At 41.6% G+C, this 10,640-nt stretch overlaps 1 non-coding gene across 1 annotated transcript; it reads right to left on the minus strand.

Annotated features, from left to right (window-relative positions):
* Positions 1-10,518: 10,518 nt before the first annotated feature.
* Positions 10,519-10,590, minus strand: trnam-cau (transfer RNA methionine (anticodon CAU)). The gene has a single exon. It is a non-coding gene; the product is annotated as a tRNA-Met (tRNA).
* Positions 10,591-10,640: the final 50 nt, after the last annotated feature.

Consider the following 10,640-nt stretch of genomic DNA (forward strand, 5'->3'; position numbering starts at 1 on the left):
TGAATGGGTAAAGTATACTGTAAAGAGTCTGAACAAGTGCAATTGCTATGCATGTGCCTCCGTAGGCCAGTGGCCCAGGTGGTTCCCTTTCCGCTTGGGTGGAAGCGAGACAGGAAGGGCATGAAATGTATGATAGCCCTGTATCAGGATGAGACTGCATGGAATGATAGGAATTGTACCTCCCTATCTCTGATGTTCCCTCCCTTGGAGAAGAAAGATGTAAAAGTCCCCCCCACATTTTCCGCCGCAGTTGGAAATCACACGTTGTGTGTGTGTGGACGAGGTACAAATCGGTCGAGAGATTTGGGGGAGCTGAAATTATGTACAGAGATTAAGAATGTTACCAAAACGGAGAAGGGAGGGAATTACTCAGCACTAAAGGTTCCCCGAGCGGATCTGTGGTGGTACTGTGGAGGCAAAATATTGAGACCCACGCTACCTCCAGATTGGAGAGGGATATGTGCAATTGTACAATTGGCAATTCCATTTACCCTGGCATTTGAGAAGGAAAAGATAGTAGGGAAAAAGAGAAGGGGTAAGAGATTACTGTTAGATACTTCTTTTGCTGACAGGATTTATCTCGATTCGGTAGGAGTCCCTAGGGGAGTGCCTGATGAATTCAAGGCTCGTAACCAGATTGCAGCAGGCTTTGAGTCAGCTCTCTTTTGATGGGTAACAATTAATAAAAATGTAGCTTGGATAAATTATATTTTCTATAATCAACAGCGATTTATAAATTATATAAGAGATGCGGTTAAAGGAATATCAGAACAGCTTGATGCGACAAGTAGGATGGCATTAGAAAACAGAATAGCCCTTGATATGATTTTAGCAGAAAAAGGGTGTGTGTGTGTGTGATGTTAGGAGGAAGCTGTTGTACCTTTATTCCTAATAATACTGCACCTGATGGTTTAATTACTCGGGCCTTACGGGGATTGACTACTTTGGCAGAGGAACTGGCTGAGAATTCAGGAGTAGACACATCTCTCACGGGATGGCTTGAATCCTGGTTTAGAAAATGGAAGGGGGTGCTGGTTTCTATCCTTACTTCCCTGATAGTAGTAGTCGGGGTATTGGTGGCCATTGGCTGTTGTATCATACCCTGTATATGAGGGCTCACCCAAAGACTGATTGATTGAAACAGCCTTGATGAAACAGATGCCCCAAAAAGGGAATCAGACAGAGGAACTTTATCGACTAAATAACGAGGAGATGAGTGAAACCAAGATGGATGAAATCTCTGGAATGATGCTTGCGAATTTCGGGAACGATGTTAAAAAAATGCAGAAGATAACAAATGGTAATTAAAGAAAAAGGGGGAAATTGTGGGATATAGGTAAATTAATGTTATTTCTGCAATTATAAGTTTTGATACAGAGTAAATGAACTCACATCAGTGTGTAATTGTTTCAGCCAAGAGCTGAGTCAACAAGAATGGGGACTATGTGGAGGAAATACATAATTGTTTTCGTCTCAGCTAAAAATGGTATGTCAGCATGAGACGTGATTGCAAAACAATGGTAGAAATACAGGCACTAGATAAAATGCTGTGAAGAGAGGCCTGTATAAACAGTAGGTTTCCCACTTGTACGGAGACATAGGAACAAACCCTAATTAAAGAGGTCATAAAGGTCAGAATGGCCTCCGGAGAGGCCCAGATGGAAGGAATAGATACTGATAAAGAAAGAATATGCCTAACGATGACCTGCAGTGGGATGACGTCAAACGACCTTATGGGGCCAGAGATAGGCATTTGTCACGGACAAGTGGGCGGCACGGTGGCACAGTGGTTAGCACTGCTGCCTCACAGCGCCAGAGACCCGGGTTCAATTCCCGCCTCAGGCGACTGACTGTGTGGAGTTTGCACATTCTCCCCGTGTCTGCGTGGGTTTCCTCCGGGTGCTCCGGTTTCCTCCCACAGTCCAAAGATGTGCAGGTCAGGTGAATTGGCCATGCTAAATTGCCCATAGTGTTAGGTAAGGGGTAAATGTAGGGGTATGGGTGGGTTGCGCTTCGGCAGGTCGGTGTGGACTTGTTGGGCCGAAGGGCCTGTTTCCACACTGTAAAGTAATCTAATCTAATCTAAGGCCGGATAAACAGAAGTTGTGGGATCAGTCTTGGGGAAATGAGTGACGTGGGCGGGGGGGGCAAACAATGAAATAAGAAAAAATATGTAGGGACTCGAATTGTATAAATTTCGAGAGTTTGTTGAATTTGATGTGTATTTGTCCTCTGCCTTGTCTGGCATTAGACATTGCACCCACTTGCAAGTGTAAAAATAAAGGACACTACTGATTCAGATTTTTGTCTCGGACTGCAATTATTGAAGTGAGTGAGCTTTGTTTCTCACAATCGATCTGCTGGACGGTAAGGAAGGTGAGCAGCCGGTGGAATTTATTGAGGACTGGTTGCCAAAACTGCATTAAGGCTGGAGACTGTGTCCCCTTATATTGTTAAAGAGGATCAGACGGGCTTCATAACGGGCCGCAGATCCTCCAATAATGTTAGGAGGCTGCTTAATGTAATTCAAGCATGTCAACAACAGTCAGTACAGGGGTAGGTGATTTCTCTGGATGCAGAGAAGGCATTTGAGTGGCAGTACCATTTTTATACTATGGAGTGGCTTGGCTTGGGTGAAACTTTTATAAGATGGGTGAAAGTTCTCTACAGTGACCCTGTCACTGCAGTCATCACCAATGGGGTGCGATCAAGCAATAACATTTTTAGGGGCAGCCAGCCCTTTTAGGGGCTGTTCCCCTTTGTTACTGCATTTTACATTGGTGATTGAACCATTGGCGGAGGCTATTCGTAGGGATCCTAATATATCAGCTCCAGAAGTGGGGTCAAAATTACATAAGATTTCATTGTACGCGAGCGATGTCCTTTTTTTGTCAAATCCAGCAATTTTGGTGCCTCACCTGATACAATGCATTGGTGCATTTGATATCTTTTCAGGGTACAAGATTATTCTTGCAAAATCAGAGACTATGCCTATGGGTGGTCTTACGAAGGTGCTAGGTCTTGAGGGTGAATATCGATTCCCATTTGAGAAGTCACAGGGGGGTTTTGTGTGTTTGGGCATATTCATTACTCTAGTTCTGGATCGGTTGTTCAAAGCTTATTTTGTTCAATTATTTGACAAAATCAAACAAGACCTTCAAAGATGGGAGGTGATTTTGGTCTCATGGTTGAGTCAGATACCACTTATTAAGATGAATATTCTCTTCCGTTTGTTGTACCCTATATGGATGCTCCCCCGGATTTTCGATAAGCAAACATTCAGGAGACTGAACGGCTGGTTCAGCTCTTTTATTTGACATCATAAGCGGGCCCTCACTAAATTAGCTAAACTGCAATTGCCTCACAGATTTGGGGGAGTGAATCTCCTGAACATTAAATACTATCAACTAAGCTCGCTTTTATCTTATGTGATTGGGCTTCTGGGGACCCTCTTTCAATATGGTTAGATATCAAATCTTCTCAGGCAGGTTGCCCCCTTACTAGCTTGCTGTTTTTTGACAAAATGAGGACAGTTAGAGACTATTGCCATAACCCAATAGTTATCAATACTGTTAAAGCATGGAGGGCAATTTGGCAGAGGGAAGGCAATATTGGCAAAACATCTTCTCTTAGACCTATAGTGGGTCTGCTGGGTTTTCAGCTGGGGATAGATTCAGGATTCAAACATTGGGCAGCTAGGGGTGTGTCTTGCATGGGTGATTTATTTGAGGGAGACACAATGATGTCCTTTGATCAGTTAGCACAGAAATACAAGCTATCTAACAGGGACTTCTTTCATTTTTTTTCAAGTTAGGGATTTTATTTTCAAAATGACTATACTTTTGACTGATCACTACAAATCTGACATAGAAAGGAGGGTGCTCAGTGCTAAGAGTACACTTTCTGTCAACACTTTACATCATCAATTGCAGGGCGCCCCCTCAGATGAGTTTGATTGACTTTGCAGGGTATGGGAAAGAGAGCTAGGCATTGAGGTCTCCTCAGAGGCATGGGAAGATATTTGGGAAAATGCAAGAAAGATATCAATTTGCAATAGGAACCATGCTTTACAGTGGAAGATTCTCCACAGAGTCCACTTGGCTCTGGATCATTTGTCAAAATTTAAACCAGGGGTATCTTCAACAAGTTCCAAGTGCAAGGTTGGTCCAGGCACTCTTACCCATTGTCTCTGGTTCTATGGCTTCAAACATATTGGAGTGCTGTGGTGGGTGCACTGGAAGGGATTTTGGATGTAAAGGTGGAGAAGGACCTCATCTCTCTTCTTCTTGACCTGCCCAGTGTGTTCCCAAAGGTGCACATAAGACATTTCAACCTCCTCACTTTCTGCACAAGAAAGAATATCTTGTTCAGTTGGGTTACTGAAAATCCCCCAGTCCCCTTGGATTTTCTCACAAATATGGGTACACCACAAAACTGAGCATGACGACCCTTTTTGGAATACCTGGACACAGATGTATCTACCATACTAATAAGGGCTTTTATATAGCCGTAACGATTGTGCTTTACGAGTCCAATATCCTGCAAACGTATGAATGTTTTGTTTGGCTGAGCTGAATTATTATTATTTATTAGTTTGTTGTTGGTAATTATTTATTTAGTTAAGTAGTTAGTGGGTTTTAAAATATATATTTTTCTATATATATTTATATATTTGTACATGAGATCAAGTTGGTTTTTATTTACTTTTTTGGTGTTCTTGTATTGTTTTGAATTGTATTGTTTTGTATTTGTTGTAATATTTAAAAAATTATTTTTTAATAAAAATATATTTTAAAGAAAAGAGTAATTATTGCAATTAGAAATCAAGGAAGTCAGCTACAGCACTGAAAAAAACCTCAAAAAAAAAGGAGCAGCTCTTACAGCCACAATTCTCTTCCATCCACCATTTTTACTCATAGATGGCCGGAGTCCAGAAATAGCAGTAACAGTTTAAGGATACGTGCTAGACCATTTTAGGGAAAAGATGGAGACATTTCTTTACCCAGACAGTGGTGAGCATGTGGAATTCTCTGCCATGGAAAACAATTGAAGCCACAACTTTGAAAATTTTCAAGAAGGAGTTAGTTCTTAGGGCTACAAAGATCAAAAGTTATGGAGTCAATGCAGAAACAGGATGATAAGACATGATCATATTGAATGGCAGAGCAGCTTTGAAAGGCAGAATGGCTGACTCCTGCTTCTATTTTCTATGTTATTATGAATGGTAATTCTGCGTTGGTTCCATAGTCTGATGAAATCTATAAGTTCAGAGTCAGTAGACATATTTGTTTCAGAATGTGACATTTAGCCTTATCAGTTGATAATCTGTGTTTAGCTAGTCCTTTTACAGTGTAAGCACAGGATTTCAGACAATGATCCTCAAGGTCCATCATTCTCATCAATTTGACAATACTATGAATGGTGACCAAGAACACTGTTACACAGTTTCAAATCATTGGACCTGTGGTTTTCAAAATACAAAATATCTGCCATGACTGAGTCCTACAAAAAATTGTTGTGGCAATAGTTGAGTGTAATAAACCCCACGGAAAGAGTCTATGAGTCATTGTAAATGGAGAATTTGGCAGCGACTGGTAAAACTGTCATTTGCCACCTTTTTCAGTGGAAGGATGTTTGCACATGTCCCAATATCCAGTTTAGCAAATAGTTTATATTATCCCTGCAACTATCGGCATAAAATCTAGATGGTGGCAAAAGATTGTTGCAAGCACAGTACTAATACATTCTTCAATGTTCACTGTGGCAAATTTATGCTCAGTTTGTGTGTTCATAAAGCCATAAGATATGGGTTAAAAATCACACAACACCAGGTTATAGTCCAACAGGTTTTATTTGGAAGTACTAGCTTTCAAAGCACTGCTCCTTCATCAGGTAACTAGTGGGGCAGGATCATAAGACACAAAATTTATAGCAAAAGATCACAGTGTCATCAATTAAAATGATATATTGAACAAACTTAGATTAGAATGGGTTGCAGATTTCCATTCATTAATATGTAAATCCCAGAACTTCTTTTAAGTCACGTTCTCGAGATAATTTAAAGTTTTATAAAAAAAATGACATTTCAGCTCAGAAAATGTATTAAAGGTGTGAGGTTAGAGTCTGTCTGTATCCCAATCTTGAGCCAGAAAGATTCTATTTCCAAAGTAGGAATTTATGAAATATTACAGGTCATGTGCTTTTTAAGCAAAATAGAATGTATCTGCAAATGCAATTCTACAAATACAAATTCACCCCATTGACGTGTGTGTGTGCGTGGTGTGCATGTGAGGGAGAAAGAGAGTGTGCATGTGAGTGTAAGTACGCATGAGAGAATGTATGTTTGCATATGTGTGTGCTTGGTAGAATGTGTGCGCGAGTGTGACAGAGTGAGACAGACAGTGTGTGCATGGGGGGTGTATGTGTGTCTTAGAGCATGTGTATGAGAGAGGGTCTGTGTGAGTGTGTGAGTATGTAAGTGTGCGTGTGAGAGTGTATGGTGTAGTGGGGTCACCTGTAGGATAACATGAACACAAGATCCTGGTTGAGTCCTTACAGGTACCGAACTTGGCTATCAGTCTCTGCTCGGTCACTCTGCATTGTTGCATATTTCAAAATCCATCTTGGTGGACGGTCACCCAAAGATCCAAGGCCGAATGTCCCTGACTGCTTAAGTGTTCTCTGACTGGGAGGGAACATCCCTGTCTGGCAATTGTTGCACGGTGTCCATTCATCTGTTGTCATAGCGTCTGCTTGGTCTCACCAATGTACCATGCCTTGTGGCATCCTTGCCTGCAGCGTATGACATAGACAACATTGACCGAGTAACATGAGTACTTGTCGTGTACATGGTGGTTAGTGTCCCCATGTGTATTGGTGGTATCCATGTCAACACTCTGACACGTCTTGCAGTGGTTGCCATGACAGGGTTGTATGATGTTGTGGTCGATGCTGTCCTGAAGGCTGGGCAGTTTGCTGCAAACAATGGTCTGTTTAAGATTTGGTGGTTGTTTAAAGGTGAGAAGTGAAGGCGTAAGGAAGGTTTTGGTAAGGTGCTTATCCTCATTCCCTGAGCTGAGATGTCACCTTTTTTTTATAAAGCCTTAAGTTATCTCGAGAATGTGACTTAAAAGAAGTTCCAGTATTTACATATTAATGAACCAAAACCTGCAACCCATTCTATAAGATGAAAGACTTAAAACAATCTAGATTTGTTCAATATATAATTTTAATTGCATGACACTGTGATTAGATTAGATTACTTACAGTGTAGAAACAGGCCCTGCGGCCCAACAAGTCCACACCGACCCGCAACCCACCCATACCCCTACGTTTACCCCTTACCTAACTCTACAGGCAATTTAGCATGGCCAATTCACCTGACCTGCACATCTTTGGACTGTGGGAGGAAACCGGAGCAAACCCACACAGACACGGAGAACGTGCAAACTCCACATTCAGTCGCCTGAGGCAGGAATTGAACCCAGGTCTCCGGCGCTGTGAGGCAGCAGTGCTAACCACCGTGCCATGATCTTTTGAATTGAATTGAGTTGAATTTATTGTCACATGTACCGAGGCACAATGAAAAGCTTTGTCTAGCGATCAATACAGGCAGATCACAGAGTTAAGTAGCATAGATAAGTAATTAATAGGTAAACAATGGCAAAACCAAAAAACACAGATACAGGCGAATGTTAAGAGTTTGTGAGTCCATTCAGTATTCTAACAACAGTAGGGTAGAAACTGTTTCAAAACCAGCTGGTGTGTGTGTTCAGGCTTCTGTACCTTCTCCCCGTTGTAGAGGTTGTAAAAAAACATTCAACACCAGGTTATAGTCCAACAGGTTTAATTGGAAGCACACTAGCTTTCAGAGCAACGCTCCTTCATCAGATGATAGTGGAGGGCTCGATCGTAACACTATGTTACAATCGAGCCCTCCACTATCACCTGATGAAGGAGCGTCGCTCCTAAAGCTAGTGTGCTTCCAATTAAACCTGTTGGACTATAATCTGGTGTTGTGTGATTTTTAACTTTGTACACCCCAGTCCAACACCGGCATCTCCAAATCATAGAATAACATTGCCAGGGTGGGATGGATCTTTGAGAATGCTGGCGGCCTTTCCTTGACAGTGGGCCTGATGGATGGATCTATGGATGGGAGGTTGGCCTTTGTGATTGTCCAGGCTGAGCTCACCACTCTGAATTGACAGTGGGCCTGATGGATGGATCTATGGATGGGAGGTTGGCCTTTGTGATTGTCCAGGCTGAGCTCACCACTCTGTAAGTGTCTCCGATCTTGAATGGTACAGTTGCCATACCAGGTAGTGCTATATCCAGACAGAATGGTCTTGATGGCGCACCTAGAAAAGTTGGCAAGGGTATTCGCCATCATGCCTAATTTCCTCAGCTGCCTGAGGAAGAAGAGACGTCATTGGGCCTTGGTAACCAGTGCATCCACGTGAAGAGTGCAAGAAATATTGTTATGGATGACAACTCCCAGGAGCTTGACACTCTCCACTCATTTCACCGCTGTGCTGTCAATGTGTAGGGGTAGCATGGGTAACATCCCACTGAAAGTGAATAATGAGTTTACTATAAACTCTTCTGCTATAAATTCTGAGTCTTATGATCTTTGGACGCTAATACTTCCAAATAAATCTGTTGGGCTATAGCGTGGTGTTGGGTGATTTTTAACTTTGTCCACCCGGGTCTAATACCAGCGCCTTCACATCATAAGATGTGGGAGCAGAAGCTCCCATTTAGCTCATCAAGCCTGCTCCACAATTCAGTGAGATTGTAGTCAGACAATACAGTTTGGGTGGAAATTGCGTGGTTTATGTTTTGAGGACGATTGGTATGAATTCTTGGTTTGTGGAATGCTGAACCATTCTGGCCTCTGAGATGGGTTCTCAGGAGGTCAAATCACATTTTCAAGGCTTTGTTTTCTACATTGACACTTCCATACTTCATTTGTACCACTGTTTGGCATGCATCATTAAAAGCCTGATAATATCCAGATATCTCATAAACTTAATAGAGCTTTTTAAGGAAATGACAAAGAAGATTGATGACCACAGAGTGGCAGATGGCATTGACTTTAGTAAGGCCTTTAACAAGGTCACTTGTGGCAGGCTGATTCACATTTCCAATCAGAAAAACATCCACAGTTATTCTGTTTTCTATAACTAAGCAAGTTCTGTATCTATCTCACCAGCTCACCACAGATTCCATGGAATTGTAATTTCTATAAATAATTTTGAGGAGAATGTAGGTCACCTTATTAGTAAGTTTGTAGATGATACAAAGGTAAGGGGCACTGTGGATAGTGAGGATTTCCAGATGATATAGATGGGTTTGAAACTTGGGTGAAGAAAAGGCAGATGGAATTTAACCTGGACAAATGCGATGTGATGCATTTTGGAAGGTCTAATGTAGGAGGGGGGTATACAGTTAATGGCAGAATCCTTAGAAGCATTAACATGCAGAGGAACTAGGAAAACCGGTCCACAGTTCCCCGAAAGTGACAATACAAGTGGATAACATAGTCAAAAGGCATATGGCATGCATGCCTTCATCATTTGGTGCATGGATTATAAAAATTGGCAAGTCACATTGTATAGATCTTTGACAAGGCCATACAGCATTGCATATAGTTCTGGTTACCAGAGCATTTGCAGGCTTTGGAGAGGGTTAAAAGATGATTTATCAGAATGTTGAACAGATTGGAAGGTATTAGCTATGAGGAGAGGTGGAACAAACTTGGTTTGTTTTCACTTCAACGTTGAAGGCTGAGAGGTGACCTGATAGAGGTTTACAAAATTATGTGAGGTATGGATTGAATAGATAATCAGAATCCTTTTCCAGGATAGGAATGCCAGTTGCTGGGGACATAGATTAAAGGTAAAAGGGGGAAAGTTTAAAGGAGATGTCAAAGGCAATTTTTTTTTTATACGGAGGGTGCTAAGTGTGCTACCAGACAAGGTGGTAGAAGCAGATACAATAACAACATTTATGAGGCATCTTTACAGATACATGAATAGGCAGGGAATGAAGGGGCATGGACCTCATTGAGGCAAAAGGTTTTTAGTTTAGAAAACGTGTTTTGTGTTGTCACAGGCTTGGTGGGTCAAAGGGATGTTCCTGTTGCAGTACTGTTCTTTCTTCTTTGTTCTTTGATCTCTCACTGACAGCTATCTTTGTCCTTGACAAAATCTGGACAAAGGTGACATTGTTTATGCACATATATGTGTTACACTTTATTACAATATTTCATGGAGTCATAGAATCAGTCACACAGCATTGAAACAGATCCTTCTGGTCACCCAGTCCATGCCAATCATAACTCCAAACTTAACCAGTATCTCCTGCTTGATCTTGGCTCATATCCCTCCAAACATTTCACTTGCATAAAGAATCTTAATATTAATTTTTAATGTACTGAAATTAATATTAATTCTGGGTTAGAACGTCATTATTGATGTGTTCAATTTCACAGAAAACACCAAATAAAATAAAACTTAGCAGAGGATGGTTTCGATCCATCGACCTCTGGGTTATGGGCCCAGCACGCTTCCGCTGCGCCACTCTGCTTCTGATAGTATTGCAGAAGGACGCTTCTTTCAATATTGGTGGCACGTGTG

Source organism: Chiloscyllium plagiosum, unplaced genomic scaffold (genome assembly GCF_037043375.1).
Source record: "Chiloscyllium plagiosum isolate Xiang-an unplaced genomic scaffold, Cpla_swu_hap1 HiC_scaffold_3, whole genome shotgun sequence".
In the NCBI taxonomy this organism is placed as follows: domain Eukaryota; kingdom Metazoa; phylum Chordata; class Chondrichthyes; order Orectolobiformes; family Hemiscylliidae; genus Chiloscyllium; species Chiloscyllium plagiosum.